Source organism: Stenella coeruleoalba, assembly GCF_951394435.1.
Source record: "Stenella coeruleoalba genome assembly, chromosome: 14".
NCBI classification, from domain to species: domain Eukaryota; kingdom Metazoa; phylum Chordata; class Mammalia; order Artiodactyla; family Delphinidae; genus Stenella; species Stenella coeruleoalba.
The window spans coordinates 75,679,060-75,692,028 of NC_137160.1; positions in this window are offsets into that span (position 1 = coordinate 75,679,060).

A 12,969-nucleotide genomic window follows, 5' to 3' on the forward strand; every position below is an offset into this window, starting at 1 on the left:
TAATCTGAGTCTGTCTAACTTTCCCACTTCCCAGCACACATACACTTGTCTTTTAGCTCCAAGAGGGCCAGGGATGGTGTCCACATTCCTTACCAAAATCATAATGGAGTGAAGAGCCAAGCTACATGGATGTAAATCACCGCTCTTCCACATATCAGCTGTGTGAACTTGAGCAAGTTCCTTAACCTCTCTGTGCCTCCTTTTCTTCACGTATATAAGGATAAGAATAAAATCTGCTTCATAAGGTTGTCTTAAAGATTAAATGATAACATATATTAAAAGCTGAACCCAGTGCCTGGCATATTGTGTATTAAGTATTGTGTAATATAAGTATTGCTATTAGAGTAATGGGAATGTGGATCCCCAGTACCTAGCAAAGGCTGGCACATAGTAGGTGCACAACAAATACTTGTTAAGGAGAGAAATGAATGTTTATTCATCTCCCAAAAGGCAGAGATGATTATATGCCTTTTCATTTTTTTAATCTTCATCACTCTGCATGGGACCTGGCACTTAGTAGGTGTGCAAGAAATTCCTAGTCATCCCCACTGCCTGCCACTGCCGTTTCAAGCCCTTCCCTTCTTCCTTCTCGAATCCAGGTGGAGCTCTTCCACTCCTTGCGGTAGGGCAGCCTCCCCAGCCCCCTCTGATCTTTCCCACTTTGCCCAGAGAGGCAGAACAGCTTTGATCGCTGACAGGTGCCTTCTAGGAAGAGAGAGAGAGAGAGAGAGAGAGAGAGAGAGAGAGAGAAATCCAGCAATTTAAGCTCCCTGGACATGACTTATTAATAAAATGAGCAGCTCTCAGCCTCTGCTCCAATCAGCTGTCCGTTGCTTGGGGCAGATGCAGAGGCTCAGGGCAGCTGCAAAGCTGGGGATAGAGGAAGGGGAGCTGGGGAGAAGCCGCTGCCTCCAGATATCAAATACGTAAGTAAGCCCAGGCCACAACTGAGAAAGGCCCGATGCCCTTGGCAATAATGGACCTCTCTGGATTTCGATGGTCTTAAGTGACTATAAACCCAATTCTCTCCTCTGATTTCCTATTATTAATGAAGTTTTACTTACACAATCATGAATACGTTCTCCTTGTTGAAAAAAGTTCACCTTGCAGATAAGGTCATGTGGACCTCACCTCATCTTGGTCCATTCAGCATCTCCCAGGAAGTAACCTCGGACCGCATTTCAGGATGTATGTATCTTTCTAAAACTCATTTGATGCTTGTTATACCCTGTACGTCATACAGTAGGTAGCCTTAGTTTGCATGTGTATATATTACTGGTATGTAGACTTTTCCAGTGGGGTGTGTTGATTTGCTGTGTTTTGTTTTTTTCTGAAGGACAGCACGTTGAACCTACGATTCTCTAACTGGTTTTTTTTTTCATTTAGTGACGTGTCTGGGAATGTTGCCATAGAGCTGCAAACACATCAACCTCACTCTTTTTCACTGCTGCACAGCACTCCTGAAGGTGGAGAGAACCTAGTTTATTCAGCGCTAGCTGCATGTTAAAATACCAAGGTGTGTGTGTTGGGGGGAGTCTTTTATATTATGAACGCCCGGGCCCCACCCCAGACAAATTGAATGAGATGTAAAGGCAGGAACTAGGTATCAGAATGTTACAATTCCAGCGATTTTAACTTGCAACCAGAGTCAAGATTGATTCATTTAGCTGGTCCCCTATTCATGCATATTTAAGCTATTTCCAAGCCCTTTGCTGATTTAAAAAAAAAAAAAAAAAGCCTTCTGGGCGCTTCTTTGTACATCCTCTCTTACGCATCTGTGCTGGTATTTTTCCAGGACAGGGTTTCTCAGCCTCTGCACGGTTGACATTTGGGCTGGGTAATTCTTGGTTGGGGTGGGATGCTGTCCTGTGCACTGTAGGATGTTGAGCGACATCCCTGGCCCCCACCCCCTAGACACCAGGACATCACGCCGATCAAAAACGTCTCCAGATATTGCTAAATATCCCTTGGGGAGCCAGATCGCCCCTGGCTGAGAACCCAGAAGGGAAGGATTCCAGAGGATATATACTTTTTCTTGGAGTCCACATGGCTCTAAAGTTCCGGCACTAATTCACAATTTCCAGGAATATCCTGCCCGCCAACAGCCTGCCCCTTTGTCTCTGTGAGTCTGGACTTAGAATTTGGGCTTGAACCCTGAGCGTCTCTCCCTTCAAATACCTCCTGCAGCCCCGAAATCCTATCATGTTTGGAACACAATTCTAGAATCTAGAATATGAGCCTAGAGGTCTGGAGTAGAAGGGACTATCAGATAAGGGTGAGAAGGAACCGATTTCTTTATTTTCTGTATATCTTTCCTTCCTCCTTCCTTCCCTCCTTCCTTCCTCCCTCCTTCCCTCCTTCCTTCTCCTTTTCTCTTTTATTGTTTTTTGGGGTTTTTTGCGGTACGCGGGCCTCTCACTGCTGTGGCCTCTCCCATTGCGAAGCACAGGCTCCGGACGCGCAGGCTCAGCAGCCATGGCTCTCGGGCCCAGCCGCTCCGCGGCATGTGGGATCTTCCCAGACCGGGGCACGAACCCGCGTCCCCTGCATCGGCAGGCGGACTCTCAACCACTGCGCCACCAGGGAAGCCCCTCCTTTTCTCTTTTAAGGAAGTTCTGCTGAGGGGAGGGGAGGATACTTCTCTCATCCCCGTGCCCACCTCAAATTTCCAGCCTACACTTTTCAGGCTTTTGAAGACCACGGTCTGTGTCCGGGTGGCTCTCTGAGTTTTATAGGTCATGAAAAGGATGGACGAGAGGGAGGAAGACAAGGTAAGCGGTCCTAAGAAACAGAAAGAAGATTCCCAGAGGCTGTGTGCATGTGCGCTTGCGTGTGCTTGCCTGTGTGTGCATGCGTGTGTGCGTGTGCGTGTAAGAAAATTAAATTCACAGGCTGGGGAGGAAGAGGAAGGGGAGAAGCAACAGACGCAGCCAGCTGTGTCTCTTTAAGCAAGATAAGCGGCAGCCCCATCTATCTCCTGGACACTATCAGCCCGTTGTCTAAAGTACTTACAGCCCCTCCTGGAGAGGAGTGCTAACCAGGCGATGCTGGGGGAGGGGAGGACGTGAGTGAGGCATTTAGGACCGGGCACCCTGGCGGCCAGCTTCCCCGAAGAGCAACACACAGCTTGCAGAGGGGGAAGGTCACCCCACCCCAGGCCAGGCCTGTTTTTAGCTCAGCACTGGCTCCCTACCTGGGCCCCGTTCCCGGGGGAACCACTTGAAACTGAAACTTGTCTTTCTCAAGTGGCTGGGGGAGAGTGTGAAATCCAGGAAAGAGAGAGTGAGCAGAAGAGAAAGGCTTTTTGCTGCTGTTCAAAGGGACCTCAGCCATCCGGCCCCATGATCCTTTAACAACCAGCTGTGGCTCTTACTGCCCTGTGAAATGGGGGCTATGATTCTCCCTGTCTCAGAGATAAGGAAGCCAGGCTCAGAGACATTAAGTAACTCACCGAGGGCCACACCGCTAATCAGAGGTGTCGGGGGAATTTGAACGTGGATTTCTCTCGGCTCCAAAGCTGACGTCTTACCTCTTGAACCAGGGTATTTCCTGCAACGCCTCTGGATGAAGGATTTGTTCTCTATTCATTCAACAAACACTTTTATCGCCTTGGTACCAGATTCTGCTCTGGGTACTGACAATAAAGACTTGACCCCAAGTGCTTACTGATCTCTACAACACATCCCTCTACATTAAGCCAGACCTGCAGAGACCTTAATAGCCAGATTTTTCTCATTTTGGCCCCTGTACCGCTTGATTTCGTCCAACTGTGATTGAGGGTGGCAGCACGTCCAGGGGACCCAAGAGAGACAGTCCTGTAATATTTGCTACTGGGCTCCATTAACGCGATGGTACCCTCAAGAAAATCACAAAACTACACAGCGCTACGTCATCTTTCTAAGAACCCAAGGAACATCTCCCTCCTTGTGTTTAGCAAACATCTCGATGTATTTGTCTTTTATGAACTCTTAGGGCTCTCGTAACTAACTATAATTCTCTCCTCGTTTTGGCAGCTCGAAAACTCAGTGCCAAATATATTTCTATTAACTACACAGGATGTTCCAGTTCTGAAGGCTGAGAAGCGACATATCCTAAAACTTAGTGATGTAAAACAACCTTTGCTTACATTCCTGGATCCCGTGGGTCAGTGATTCAGACAGGGCATGGCACAGGGCAGTCTCGGTACCGCGATGCTGGGAGCTGAGGGCAGAATGATCTGAAGGCTCTTCGCTCGCACGTCTGGGGCTGGGTGCTGGCCGTAGGGTTGGGGCTTCAGCTCTTCTCCACGTGGGCTTCTCCTCGTGGGCTGCTCCTCGTGGGCTCTCCCGATAAGCTCATTTGGGCTTCCTCACAGCATGGCAGCTGGGTTTCAAGAGTGAGTGTCCCAGTGCAGGGGCAAGTTAGGCAGAAATTGTATCACCTTTTATGACCTAGCCTTGGGAGGTCTTCCAACTGAAGGGGTCATCACCTGTCGCCTACCCTGGGCCTGGCCTGTGTTTAGCTCAGTCCTTAGTGCTGGGGAACATTACCCCACCACCATCTCATTCTATTGCCAGAAGTAAGTCCAGTCCAAAGTCAAGAGGAGAATCAGACTCCATCTCTTTTTTTTTTTTAATTAATTTTTATTGGAGTATGGTTGCCTTACAATGTGTGTTAGCCTCCACTGCACAACAAAATGCATCAGCCCAGACTCCATCTCTTGACGGGAGAAGCATCATGGCCCTGGAAGACAGCGTGGGACAAAACTTGTGGTGGCCACTTTTGGAAAATACAGTCTATCACACGCGACCAAATGGAATTCACTGACATATACTCATCACTCTTGGCCTCGTTATTTTATTATTTGCCACCTGTGGATTGCGTGCATTTTTGAAGTCAAAGATTCTTGATGGAAATAGGCAGGAGATAGACAATGCCTGTCATCAGTGCCGTTTTCTGAGTGTTTGTTCTATGCCGAGAGCCGTGTCAATAGATCCTTCCTTACGCCTGCACTGCTTTAATTCACAAACAATCCTCTTGTCAATATTTTACAAGTAGAGAAGCCAGAGCGCAGGAAACTAAAGAGGTTTACCAGATCTGGCATGGTGGAGAAGGGGCAGAGGTGGGGCTCCATTCCGGGCAGTCTGACTCAGCTGTCGCAGGTAGAGTCCCCCCACGTGCCTCCATTCTCAGCCTTTTGAACCTCATCGCACACCAAGATCCTGACATGGTATTGTAGCATGAAGGCTCGACAAGATTCAGCTCTGTCCTCCCTCAACTGTCTCCTCCGACCACCGAGCGTTCTCGAGTGCAGCTTTCTCTGAGAAATAAGAGAGTATTCAACGACTTCTGCATATATATCAAGATTAACATTCTCTCCAAGTTAGATCAGCCAGGCTGTCGGGAATTGGGGAATTTGGCAGGAAGTCTAAGCACCCACTTCTTGCCAGGCTCTGAGCTAACTCTCAGGAATCTAGGCACGAGACATTTCATGTCACACTCGACTGAGATCTCTTGAAGGGCAGGGACTGTGCCATTTGGGCTTTGCAGTAGGTACACTGCAAGAGCCTGGCATCGGGGCTGGAGGAAGTAGAAGTGTTTGTCTAGTCCAGCTATGTAAACTTGGGCGAGTGACAGCCCCTCTGAGCCTCTATTTGTTCACCTGTAAAATGGGACTAAGAATGGTCCCTGCACACCTCCCAGGGCTATATCGGGAATCTTGTAACTGAGTAGGTCTCCCTTTTGGCCTTGACTTCTAAAACACTCCATAGCAAGTTTGGACCCTATGCACGATAATCATATAAAATGCTTAGCATATAATGAACCCTCAATAATTGGGACTGTAAAGCACGCTAGGGCTTGAATGCCAAACTCAACTGAAGTTGATATCAAGAGGGAACAAGAGAATGGACGAAATCAAATGGAAATCTCCTAAAAACCTTTTTATAAACCTTAATCCTCCAAACCAAAGTTTTCGACCAAACGTCTGAGTTAGTATGTGTCGATCTAACGAAATGCTGTCAATGGCTCGGAGCTGGTAACTTCACTGGGGGTGTACCTGGCTGAGAAGCGTCGGGGGAGAGGGTAAGGTGGCAGCCTGTTTGGAGAATACAGGAAATTAGCCCAGCTGACCAGGTGTTGCTTTCTCTCTCTCTGCCCAATTAGCACCGACCTCTCATTTTTATTTTCCATGTAGGATGTGGCTGGTGAGTCAGAAAGAAAGGAGACCTTCATTATTTGCTCTTTGCTAAGTTCTTGGAAATATCGAGAATACTTGGCCCTCAAGACAAACCCAGCTCTGGGCCTAAAAGCTAAATCCAGATATGTTATATATTTATTCAAGGCAGCAATTGGCCAGGAAACGACTATAAAACACACATTTTGAATAAAAGAGAGAGATTTATGGTGCATTTTCGAATCTGAGTCATATCTCTCTGCCTCCCCCTAGGCCAGGAGTCCTTAATCACTAACATACCCCCAGCTTGTTCATTCGGTGGGCACAGAATTGCTTCCTTCTGGTCCTGTCCCAGTTAAAGATGTGATGGAGATTGTGCTACTTATCTGACAGTCAGTAAATGAATTGCCAATTCATTCTGAGCTTAGATGGGGCTGGTTTTTTCCTTGGGAAGGAAAGAAGGTGAGCTCCTTTCATATGTATCTTTGATCAGTCGCGACTTGACAAATTATTTTCCCAGGAATTTCTCTATCCTCAATGCCACAGGGGAAAAAAAGGATTTACTCTAAAAGAATAGTTTTTATGTTTCAGAAATTAGAGTAATGTAAAAACTTTTCTCAGGTTCCTTTATCTCTCTCTGTCTCTGTCTGTTTCTCTGTCTCTCTGTCATTCTCTCTGTCTCCCCTTCTCTTCCTACAAATGTTTTTTCCAGAGAAAGGAAGTAGATACCAGGCAGAGTTGGGAAAGGCTGCTGGCAACAGCTGGGCTTCGGGCTGGTTATTTCAACTTCACGAAAGTAACAGAAATAAGGCTCACTCCCTGAATACAGTTGGTATTGGGAAAGCAAAGTCAAATCTTCTATCCCCAGTTTCCCTTGTGACACCTGGTTCTTTCTCCTCTGGACTCTTGTTTTAGAGACAAACTTTAGCCTGAAGAATACCTGAATGCTGTTTCAACTATCTCATGTCCATAGTTTAGACATTCATTTACCTGAAGACAGGAGGCTACTTCCATATCAAGGTTTTATCCGCTATGGTACAATATTAAAGAAAAGCATGTATTGAAAGTATCAGTGGTACAGGGCCGCCATGAACAGTTGGGCAGGTGTGCACTGCACAACTTCAGGTGGCCCCATTTGGCTAGACTATCAACGTGAATGACGTGCTCTGAGGGGTGTTCCCTGATCAATCTTTACAAGAGTGGGTGGCAGCTTTGAAAGGGAACTAACAGAGGTGAAGGGAATATTGGAAAATCATAATTGTAATAAAGGGACAATCTGGGGGATCAAGGTGGAAAGAACTAAAAAAGAGTTTTGTTAGGGACTAAACTGAGTGTACACTAGTAGTTTCAGTCTGTTTATTTCTCCACTCGAGATTCTCTTTCTGGGAGAAGGAGAGAGAGAGAGAGGCAATAAGACTTGCTTGGGTCAAGGGCTCCCACCCTCTTGTCTAAGGCCAGGGAGAGCTCTGGATTAAAGTGTTCCTCTCCTAGGGTAAGTTTTCTCCAAGCAGACCCTAAAAAAAGGATTTGAGTGCAGTGGTCTATTTGAGTGAGGGAGTGAGAAGCGAGATAAGGCAGGAAAGGAAACCCATGAAGGGCGCGGTAACGAGCAGGTCACCTCTGTGAGCCACTGGGACTCAGTCCTGCTAGGGACCCCGTAAGAGACTGCAAAACATACTCAAAAGAGTCCCGCCAAGGGGACAGAAAGCTGGGATATTTACAAGTTGGTACTCCGGTCCCTCATTACTTAATTCCCTGGCCAAGCACATACCTAAGGCCAGAGAAAGACATCAAGCAAAGAGACCCCGAGGCAGGAAGCAGACAGTCACTGGTGTCTGAGAACCATTCGCCCAAGCTGCAGGTGACCCGGAGGACGGGCCCAGGAGACAGGGCTGGGCCCTGACAGCATCTGCTGGGCCCACACACAACGAGAATGATGTAAACCATCCCAAAGAACCAGGGTGCTATCTCCCAAAGAAGGAAGACCGATGCAGGAAGGTCACAGAACACCAAATACTCATCACACAAGGAATCCAGAACACATGCGGCTTTGTCCGGGCGCTGCCCCGTCTTCGCCATTAAGGAGCCTCCGGGCCTCCAGCAAGTCACCGCCTCCACTTTGGAGTTACCAACGCCTCACTTTCCTCTTCTCTAAAGGTCTGTAGGGTATTAATATCTCACATTTCCAGGACCCTAAAACTCAGGGTAAAAATGGGGCTCCTCGGTGCTTTGTGACCCCCTAGAGGGGGTGGGATGGGGGGTGTGGAAGGGAGACGCAAGAGGGACGAGATCTGGGGATATATGTATATGTAAAGCTGATTCACTTTGTTACACAGCAGAAACTAACACACCATTGTAAAGCAATTATACTCCAATAAAGATGTTTTAAAAACAATGGTTCTGAAGAACCGAGGGGCAGGACAGGAATAAAGACACAGACATAGAGAATGGACTTGAGGACACGGGGAGGGGGAAGGGTAAGCTGGGACGAAGTGAGAGAGTGGCATGGACATATATACACTACCAAATGTAAAATAGATAGCTAGTGGGAAGCAGCCGCATAGCACAGGGAGATCAGCTCGGTGCTTTGTGACCACCTAGAGGGGTGGGATAGGGAGGATGGGAGGGAGGGAGACGCAAGAGGGAAGAGATATGGGAACATATGTATACGTATAACTGATTCACTTTGTTATAAAGCAGAAACTAACACACCATTGTAAAGCAATTATACTCCAGAAAAGATGTTAAAAAAAATGGGGTTCCTCTGGAAAAGAATATGAAAAATAATATACATATATATATATGATTATATAGAGAGAATATATAGTCTATATATATGGAATCACTTTGCTGTACACCTGAAACTAACACAACATTGTAAACCAACTCTACTTCAATTAAAAATAAATAAATAAGATTTTTTTAAATGGGGTTCTCCGGGTAGTGAGCTGGGGTTATAACACAAAGCACACCATGTTCTTGGTCTTCCCAGCCACCAGAAGCGTGAGAAAAGAAATTTCTGTCATTTAAGCCACTCAGTTACAGCAGCCTGAGCAGACTAATACACTGCCCTTCCTAATGGCCTGCCCTATGGATTTCAGACTTACCTACCAGCTTCCACAAACGCGAGCCAATTCCTTTCAATAAGGTTCTTAATACATATCTGTACATCTCTTACTGGTTCTGCCTGTCTGGTTGAAGCCCGGCTATAGAACTATTAAGGGGAGACCTGTAACTGACTTAAGGCACAGCATACACGCTCCTGGCTTTGGAGCAGAACCGAGTCATCCATCCAAGGACACCCTAGACCAACCTGCCCTCCGCCGACCCATCGGCTGATCACGGCACACAAGCCCAGGCAAGACTAGCGGAACTTGGCCATGATCCACAGAACCGCTCAGCTGATTCAACAGAACAACTCAGTCGCTCACTTAGTTCATGAGCGAAAATAAATGTTTTTCCACACATGCCTCTGAGGTTTTGTGGCCGATTGTCCTGCTTCCTTGATTGTGGCTAAAGACCTCAGGGGCTGTCTGAGGTGGCACACTGTCAGCGTGTGCTCAGCTGTCCCCCTTCACTGCATCGGCGACTTGAGGTGGGCAGGGAGGATGCAAAAGTGGGCACGAGAATCACCACCACAGAGTCCTTGACGTGCTGTCCTCCGAGATGCACATCTGTTGAGTCATTCATTAATTCACTCAGGACATAGACGACGAACACCTTCTCAACGCAAATACAATCAGACGAGACTGGAATATTCCTGCCCTCACAAAGCTCTCCTGACCCCAGGAGAGAAAGCCTGCAGTGAACGAAGGAAGAAGGGTAAACTGTGATGAAAGTTAAAGAAAGAAGTCTCTCCTAGTGTGTCTCTCCTACAAACACATTAAACTCTCTCATTTAACCCCTACCCCAAGCCTGGAGGCAGATCTGATTGCCCCCATTTTACAGAGCTGTAGACTGAGGCTTGGGGAAGTGAGTACAACTTGCTCACAAACCAGCGGGTTAGCTGGGCATCCGATACCAGGAAGCCACCAAGTCACAAAACCTCCTTTACTTTCCCTGAGGTTGAAGGCTCCAAGGACACGCCATCTGAAGGTGGACACGCCATCTGAAGGCACACACGCCCTGGCACACTCCAGCTGCCCAACTTCTCCTGTTCCTGCAGGTCCTGCAGAGGTGGCTTGGATCCAACCATCACATAAGGGACTCTGGCAGCATCCAACGGTCACTCGTAAGCGGAGTGACCTTGGACATGTCACCTGAAGTCTCTGCTAAGGTGCTTTCTCATCTGTAAAACAGGAATCAGATTGGCCCCTACAATCCCAGTTATGGGACCATATAGGTATGCTGCTTGGTACAGGGACTGACACATACTATATGGTCAATAAATGAAAGCCACTCTTCCTATCGCTGGTACTAGTATCAACAGTAGCAGGGGTGTCAGTCTGATATTAAAATTCTGTCAGGAATAACCCTCAATCTACTCTCCAGGCTCTCTCTCACCCTCAGCCCTTACAGTTCCAGGAACAGGGACCAAGCATTCTTAAATTCGGACCTTCGGTAGGGTTAACATGCCTGACTGCTTTCTGAAGAGGTATAAGAATGCATTCTGAGGTCAGAAAAGGTGCTGGCTTGTCAGCCTTCTAAGATGTAGAAACTTCTGTTCCTTCTTTGTTGCCATAGAAGGTTCAGGGTTGATAACCACTTACAAAGCCAGCTACTTAGATAGTCTTCAATGTGGAGCCTGCTCGGGAAAGCTATGTTCTAATTATTGTTGAAGGTGATGATGGTGATGATGGTGATGATGGTGATGGTGGTGGTGATGCCTTCCTAACCCCTAGTGAGCTTAAGTCTACTATAAAAATAGAAGAACATAGGGGTAGATTTCCCAGCAAGAGGAGGAAGAAGGGGCGGAGGAGAAGGACTCCTAACCATGATGATAATAATAATTAATACTCTTATTAGCTAAAAGTTATTGAGTATTTCCTCTACACCAGGTACTGTGCTCAGCATTTTACACTCATGTCTCATTGAATCCTTACAAGAACAACTCTTTTGGGTAAGTACTCTTATCGTCGTTGATTCATAGATGATTAAATGGAGGGTCTAAGAGGTTAAGTGACTTGCCCAAGGTCACAGAAGCACTAAGTGATAAGGTGAATTTTATAAGCCGGGTCAGGTAGAGAACAAAGGTGAGATTCTTACAACTGCCTGATTCAACATACGTGTGTGTGTGTGTGTGTGTGCGCTTGTGTGTGTATGTATGTACGTGTGTGTATGCTTGTGTGTTTGTGTGGGTGGGTGTATGTGTGGGTGTGTATTTGTTAACAAGAGAAGGACAGTTTTCCCAGGACAATAGTTTAACCCAATAAGAGGACCAAGCCTGCAAAAATCAATCCCAGAAAACAGAGCCAGAGATACATCCAGATGCCTCCTTGTTTCTGAAGGAGAACATTCCACGCCGAGCAGGCGGCCGACTGGTACCCAGCTCTGTCACTGCCAAGGCCAATATCACCCCCGATGGAGTCTCCAAACTTTCATCCTCAAAGCAGACACCGGTGCCTCACCTTCCTCACAAACTCGATTTGGTCAACAAACAAAAAATAAACTAGATTTTATTTTACTAATGCTATTCCTAATTATAAAGAGAATTCATCTTCATCACAGAAAGATGGAAAATATTCAAACACACAAAGAAATTTTAAACGCTCACAATTCCCACCACTGTTATTATTGTGTTACACATCCTGGGTTTTTTTTTCCTCTGAGCATGAATGAATGCTGTTGTATTTAATAAAACTGAGATGCTGGTGGGCATGCTTCTTGTAACCCGTTCTTTCACTCGCAATGGATCTTGACATTTTCAAATCGTCTTCACAAATGTGGTTTTTTGTTTTGTTTTGTTTTGTTTTGCAGTACATGGGCCTCTCACTGTTGTGGCCTCTCCCGTTGCGGAGCATAGGCTCCGGACGCGCAGGCTCAGCGGCCGTGGCTCACGGGCCCAGCCGCTCCGCGGCATGTGGGATCTTCCCGGACCGGCGCACGAACCCGTGTCCCCTGCATCGGCAGGCGGACTCTCAACCACTGCGCCACCAGGGAAGCCCACAAATGTGGTTTTTAATGGCAAAGTGATATTACACTGTCTGGGCAGACATTAAATTATTTACCCCAACTCCATATTGTATAATAAGGCTGTCTCCAGTTTTGTATGATTAAAAAAACATGATAAAAAAAATCGTGATGAACGTCCCAGAAAATAAATATTTATGCACACCTCAGATTATGACCTTAGGACCAATTCCTTAAAGCAGAATAAAGCCAATTAAATGACTGGCACCTTTTTAAGGCTTTTTAAGGCTTTTCATCTGTTTTGCTAAAGTCCCCTCCCAAAGAGTTTATCTATCTTCATTCCAGCCAGGAGTTTATGAAATTTCCTATTTCCGCATTAGCAACATGTATTATTCTTTTTTTTTGGCCATGGCAGGCAGCTTGTGGGATATTAGTTCCCCGACCAGGGATTGAACCTGGGCCCTCGGCAGGGAACACTCCATGTCCTAACCACTGGACCGCCAGGGAATTCCCTGTATTATTATTTTTTAAATATGGATTTGCTAAATCAATGAATAAAAAGTTTTATGTAACTTGCATTTCATGGATCAAAGTCTTTCTTTTTAAGTGTTTATTGAGCACGTACTGTGTTAGGTACTTAACTGGACATTTCCAGAGATATTCTCTCATTTAAACCTCATGACAGCCCTTTGAAGCAGGTAAAATAGCTCCTTTCAGTAACCAAGGAAGCTAAGGCTTGGACAAAC